This window comes from Cottoperca gobio, chromosome 24 (genome assembly GCF_900634415.1).
Source record: "Cottoperca gobio chromosome 24, fCotGob3.1, whole genome shotgun sequence".
NCBI classification, from domain to species: Eukaryota; Metazoa; Chordata; class Actinopteri; order Perciformes; family Bovichtidae; genus Cottoperca; species Cottoperca gobio.
In genome coordinates, this window is record NC_041378.1 from 1,355,667 (window position 1) to 1,363,166 (window position 7,500).

Here is a 7,500-nt window from a genome sequence, read left to right on the forward strand (position 1 = left end):
TGTGCGCGCTCTTTAATGCGCCTCGGCTCACCTCTACCTTATCCCTGTGATATTCCCACAGTGTCAGTCATGCTTCTGTTGTTTCAGTTGTGTTGACAGTCTCTTTAATATTCCTCCAGTGCGTGTGTGCTGCTGGGTGTAGCGCCTGTACAGTGTGCTTCATGGTGTTCCTGTAAGTGTTGTTTAGTGTCATGATGCAGTGTTTCTGCAGCTCTACTATTGTGTAGTCTTACATTCACTTTAATATTCACCACATTCCTACAGTGGGCTGTGCTGCTCAGTCTGCCGTGACCTTATGGCACCTTTTCATCATGTTTATCATGTTGCATTAGCATTTTTATTTCTCTTTTTACTTTGAGGCGCCCCATGCTCCATGATGTGTTATAATATCCCTGTTACATGTCCGTAATGCTCCTGCAGGGTGCTGTGCAGCCTGTATTGTTCTGTATCGTGGCTAAAGGATAGATCTTAATAGGTTATGATCATTCAGGGAGCTCTGTGTGTAATATGTTATATTCCTACAGGGTGTCAGTGTTCATATAACATCGCTATAATGCTTCCACTGCTAATAATTAGTGAGTCTGCAGTGACCTTAGAGCACCTTTTTATTAAATGTATCTCCTCTGTTTGCACTGGAACATTTATTATTATTATACAACATGTGGCATAGGACTACAAATTAATAATAATCATAGAAATACCACTACTACTACTAATATTAATATAATAATAATAATAATAATAATAATAATAATAATAATAATAATAATAATAATAAATGTATAATGAATTAAACTTTTGTTAAGTTATTTTATTGTTAACAAGCTATTTAATGATAATTAATGTTTAACAATAATTAGTAATTTATGTTATTTGAACACTTTATTGTTGCACACATTATAACATTTTATATATTATATTAAGTGTTTGTTAATGATTAACAAATGAGTTGTAAACCTTTGAAAAATCATTTGTAAAACATCTATAAAAAGTATGAAGCAGCTTCTTAAATCTTTGTGAAAAGTTCAAATGTGTTGTGTAAATTGTTTATAATAATGTTTTGGATGCTATTATAAAGTTGCAACTGTTGATTATAATTATGATAATTATAATATCCTGTTAAATGGTAAATAAATGCTTTGTGAATTTATTATAGTAAATATATGTAGTATATATGTATATATATATATATAGTATATAGTGTTACATAATAATAATATAATAGTAATAATGAGTTTTATTATTAGTTAACATATTACAATGTGTTTAAAAGTATTAACTATCTAAATAATAATAATAACAATAACATAATAATATTAATAATAATTGTATTAGTAAACAAGTTAAAATTAGTTTAAAAGTATTAACTATCTAAATAATTTAAATCATGATAATAATAATAACAATAGTAATAATAAGAATAATGATAGTAATAATAATATCCTTAAAGTATTTCATTACTTTGCTTGAATCTTTACAAAAGACAAAATGAGGAAATATTGATGTTGCACATGAAGAAACATGCAAAAGAAAATGCATTATTGCATGAAACTATATATATTTATATATATATATTATATATATATATATATATATATATATAAATATATATATATTTATATATATATATATTTATATATATAAATATATATATATATATATAAATATATATATATAAATATATATATATATTTATATATATATATTTATATATATATATATATATATATAAATATATATATATTTATATATATATATATATATAAATATATATACATAGTTCATATGTTACAGTATTTACAGTCATTATTTCGAGAACGTTTCTCATTATAGTGACTTCCAGGATCTTTTTGCCCGTCACATTAAGTTTCATAAGTTTGCTCCTCTGTATACTTCAGCATCTTCTTCATCATTGCGGGGTCACGGGAATATTGTCTGAATGACCTCTGACCTTTGACCTGTTTGGAGCAGCTGTTTTCCTGTGTAAACATTGAGATCAAGTGAACTCGGCTGAAGAGTAATGAAAGAAAAAAACCCTCCTTTATTTCCTGCCTGCTCTGCAGAGACGGAGCCGGTGATCATTCATAACTGCAGAGCAAAACAAACTTCTGAGCCACCTGTGTGTGACAGAGGATATTAAAGCTTCAGCTCGCAGTCCAGCAGCTCACAGATATTATTCTCCACTCACACCTGTAGGTCTCTTCACATCACAGCTCCGTCACACAGCAGAACCAGAGCTCTGTGATGTGCATGTCATCCCTGTCTGTTAGAACTTTCCACTTACTTGCAACGATCTGTGGTTGCAGCAAAAACGCTGAATGCAGCTTTAAAAAACAAACAAAACCAGCGACGTGTTTTTAATTAAATCTGCAATATGGGCGGGATCTGCACCGTAAAATAGTTTCTTCTCGTTTATTTGGAACGTTCTTAATGATGAAAACAAAAGCTCAAACTTGTTGCACGAGAGCTTTGTGTTGCAAATACACTATGAGCTGTCAGCATGTCAGATTATTACTACACGATCGTCATGTCCAAAAGACTTTACAAGAACAAACGTATCGTAACATTTATAGAACATTGAGGGGAAACAAACAATTATATCAGTTAAAGTATTCTGTAGCTTAGTTATTGTGCGTTTTGTCTTTTTGTTTGGCAAGTGAATCCCACTCATGTGTGTGTGGTGTTAGGGGAGGGAGGGACAGTGAGATTGTGGATTCCTTTCATGATATTATCCCTAAAATACATCTTGCTCTTTGTTAATGTACCCGCACGTTAACCTCTTGAACCCCACTGACCTGCTGGTTACTCATTATAAACGAACATTGTGCAAATCCAAAGATCTGTATTTAAAAAAGAAAAAGAAATTTGATCATTTTACACAACATCTACATTTCCATTTCTCTTGAGCTGGCATTAAAAATATGGGTTTGGAAATTTCACTGTGAGTAAATGTTATATAACGTCTGAGTTTTACATCACAACATGTCAAATACAAGTTATCTTACAACAAGCTCGCTGCAGTTTGCAACAGATCTTTAGATCTTTCTGACTGCAGAAGTTCTCAAACTGCAAATTGACAAACATTTAGGAGCCTGATCACCAGATTATTAATCCAGCCCTCAAACTGCTCGTCACATGTCAACAAATCTGGCAGGAATTCTTCCCAATTCTAAAATAAGGCGACAAATTCAGGGATAAAATGTGCCGGCGTCTGCGCAGCATTAAACGTTAGTTGTCAAACCCAACGAGAAAAGCATCTCCTTACATGAGAAGTGCATCACGTGGGGTCCTCCCTTTGTCCTCAGGGTCCTCGCTGTCAGAGGAGAGTTAGAGAATCTTCAAAGTTCACAGTGCAAGCAAACCAAGAAGTGGAGGTTAAACATCCTTCCAGCCACAGTGTCAACAGAACTGTCTGTCTGCAAACCCACAGACACATACGTGGAATAACAACAGCGTGGTTTACAGAAAACGCTTAACGTCAGTAAGGAGCCAAGAGAATATAAATCAAAACAAGCTAAAGTAGAATAATGTTACAGTGCTGTGTGAGATATGAATAATCATTAGATTTAATAAAAGACAAACAGAAAAGAGTTTAAAGGAAGTGACACCTGAGTTTGTTGCAGACACATGATAAACACTGAACGCTGCGTCTCACGAGGCGTGTGTCTGAAGGTGTTCCTCCATGATGGAGGTTCAGCTGGTTACTGTCACACCTCACCTGAACTACCTGTCTGTCTGTCTGTCTGTCTGTCTGTCTCTCTGTCTGTCTCTCTGTCTGTCTCTCTCTGCCTGTCTGTCTGTCTGTCTGTCTGTCTGTCTCTCTGTCTCTCTGTCTGTCTGTCTGTCTGTCTGTCTGTCTGTCTCTCTCTCTGTCTGTCTCTCTGTCTGTCTCTCTCTGTCTGTCTGTCTGTCTCTCTGTCTCTCTGTCTGTCTGCCTGTCTGCCTGTCTGTCTGTCTGTCTGTCTCTCTGTCTGTCTGTCTGTCTGTCTGTCTGTCTGTCTGTCTGTCTGTATTAAATCTGAGCTGCAGCCAAAACACCCATCACTCTGATTAACTCATTCTGATCAATGGAGGTCAGCAGCGCGTGCACACGCCATCGTCCCCTTTCTGTTCTGGAGCTCCCAATGACTCATAGTGTACAAACACACACACACACATTTAATGACTCATCGTGGGTAGATCCTGTTCTTCATGAAGTGTGTGTGTGTGTGTGTGTGTGTGTGAAAGATCAGCGAATGAAAAACTTTTTCTTCCCATCTGACCTGTGACCTTTGACCTCCACACACTGTTACCTGTAACACATGTCATCTCTGAGATGATGAGAACATGAAAGGTTTCCTTCTGAGAGTCTGGAAACACAAAAGAAAACATTGAGTCAGAACTTCATTTGTTTTCAGGTTTCTAGTCTTGAAAGGGACGAAATGTTTTCTGCTCACACTCACTGATCTGTCAGCAGCAACGATTGAGGATCTCTGTTGCAACTGTGGAGCGGCCTCGTCTGCTTGTTACAGATCATTAAAGCTTCACTCACTGACCACATCCACCCCTCCACCTGTCAATCACACAGCCCCCCCCCCACAGAGACAGAGGTGACTGATGGGGGCCACGACTATAAACTGCTGGTCAAACACACCTTTTAGTAGCAACATCAACATTAAATCACACTTTCATTTTAAGGAATGAAACATTTAAAATATATTTTCGCCGCTGAAGCTAACCGCTAACACGCTAGTCAGCAGTGGTGGAGAGTAACTGGTACATTTACTCAATTACTGCACAAACTGTACGACATTTGTACTAAAAACGTTGACTTTAAGTATTTATCTATTTATTTAATCCAGTAATATAATATATATTTCTCTGAAATGAGCCATGCTGTATAATGAGTACTTTAAGTATATTCTGAAGGTAATACTTTTGTACTTTTACTTAATTACATCCATTTAGAACATTATGTTTTCGGTGCGGTTTGTTTGCAGGATTACAGAAAAACGACTCGATCTTTATGAAAGCTGGAGGATCTGAACCACAGGGCGGACACACACATTATTTATTTTCATTAACAATGCGAGATAGGTCATGACCTTGGCAGAGGACTGTGTAACATCTGTAATGCATGAACCTGATTATCAAAGTCACATTTTTGGAGAAAAGGTCATTTGAAGCATGTAATTCACAGTGATCAGGTTATCGCTGCAAGTACTGACTTATATAAAAATAAACTTGTCTCTTGGTCTCCTCTTTAATAAACTGATTTGATGGCAGAAATGACTTACGTATCTTTAAACTTTCCGAGACCTTTAAGGGACTTTTCTTTTTTACATTCATCTGACAAACAGCTGGTTTTAGTCATCATGAAAAGCCCAATTCAATGTAAAACAAACTCAGCCTGCAGGCGTTAAATACAGCGACTGTGCGCAGATCCTCACAGTACATGAGTTCCTGTTATGAGGCGAACATCCTCTGACAGAAGATAGTCTGAGGGCTGAAGAGGACTTTATCTCTTCTGAAGTGCTGACATGACACCACAGACCTGCTCATCGAGGCTGGCGGTGCGTTCATGTCCAGTCCCCTTTCACATTTCTACATTTACAGGGCTTAGAGGGTGAACATGAAGTGTACCAGGGTTCATTATGGCCAGTCAAACCTGAAGGGGCTTTTTCAAGTTTATGTGTGGAGTGGACACATGTATTCATCCGTTAATGGAAAATGGAAAACTTTACTCACTCTTTTGCCCACAAGACTAAGGAAATGGCACGACACCGACGCCTCAACCCGCCAGCATTCCCCCCCCCCCACCCCACACCTGAAAACCTCACCCACCCAGCGGTCCAAATCTCCTGTGCTAGCAGTGTAAACACTAACTGAGCTAACAGCTAACAGAAGATAACAGTTAACTGTGATAACAGCTAACAGAGATAACAGCTAACAGAGATAACAGCTAACTGAGCTAACAGCTAACAGAGATAACAGCTAACAGATATAACAGCTAACAGAGATAACAGCTAACAGAGATAACAGCTAACAGAGATAACAGCTAACAGAGATAACAGCTAACAGAGATAACAGCTAACAGCTAGAGATAACAGCTAACAGAGATAACAGCTAACAGAGATAACAGCTAACAGAGATAACAGCTAACAGAGATAACAGCGAACAGAGATAACAGCTAACTGAGCTAACAGCTAACAGAGATAACAGCTAACTGATCTAACAGCTAACTGAGATAACAGCGAACAGAGATAACAGCTAACAGAGATAACAGCTAACAGAGATAACAGCGAACAGAGATAACAGCTAACTGAGCTAACAGCTAACAGAGATAACAGCTAACAGAGATAACAGCTAACAGAGATAACAGCTAACAGTTAACAGAGATAACAGCTAACTGAGATAACAGCTAACAGAAATAACAGCTAACAGAGCTAACAGCTAACTAGCTGACGGAAGCGTCTATTAGCAGCAGTTAGGGGTTAGCATTACTTTAGCAACAAGTAAAGCTTTCTGTACATCAGGAAACTCCGAGCAGAGCAGACGGATGACATCAGAGGGAAAACCAGAAAACATGTTCTCCATAAAATATGATCCAGTTTCACCAAAATCAACTAACTAGCCTTCTGCACTTCTCCCGGGAGATTGTACGACCCGCTCAAGAAAGCTACTGAGTGCAACAACAGGCTGCAGACACCATTCTCCCTATTACATGTCAGTGTAGCATCAACATTAGTTTTGAAGCTGTTATTTTAAGGTAAAATAAGATAATAAGGCTCAAAGACAAACGCAAAATAACATAATTAATTTTGTAGTTTTCCATTTCCAGATTAAACAGACACGATGTAAATTCATGGTGCTTTAAAAAACAAGCTGAAAGAATGACTCCATGGAGTTGGTTATAAAGCAAGTGCAGGAATGTAATTTACTATGCTAATGCAGAATTCCCACAAGCTTTCATTATTATTTAGCATGCAGTGTTGGGATGTCTGAATTCAGCTGTGATCCTATCTGCAGATCACAGTCAGCTGCTGCTGCTCGGGCTCTCTCTGTGATTGGTCAGAGGTTAATTGACGCGGCTAATCACCCGATCAGTCCAGTCTCCATGGAAACCAGGAGTGGGGCTGATGTACAGGAGGGTGTCGGGGGCCTTCACACCAGGCTGAGCTGCGGCTGCTGCTTTGCGTGTGTGTTTTTACACCACCAACTGTACAAACTGTACTGCAGAACCGTTTGTACATCAGTCCGTCACAGCGTAGGAAATGCAGCAGAATGCAGCAGAATTCGTCATCGGCCAATTATGAATGTTTGTACCAAATTTCGTGCCAGTTTAACGAGCAGGAGTTTCTTTACCTGCAGGTGGCGCTGAAATGAAAAGTGGGGGTCACCAAAGTCATTAGGTGATTGGTAGGTGTACTCGAGGAGAAATAAAATAAAGATAGGAATAAGAGCAGGAGAGGACGGAGACCTTTTGAAGCTGCTGCTGTGTTTATTGATGTATATATGCAT

General features: G+C 37.8%; 1 protein-coding gene across 5 annotated transcripts in view; it reads left to right on the forward strand.

Moving 5' to 3' along the window:
- myt1la (myelin transcription factor 1-like, a) overlaps positions 1 to 7,500 on the forward strand; it is a 67,041-nt gene that overhangs the window by 200 nt on the left and 59,341 nt on the right. The window lies entirely within an intron of this gene.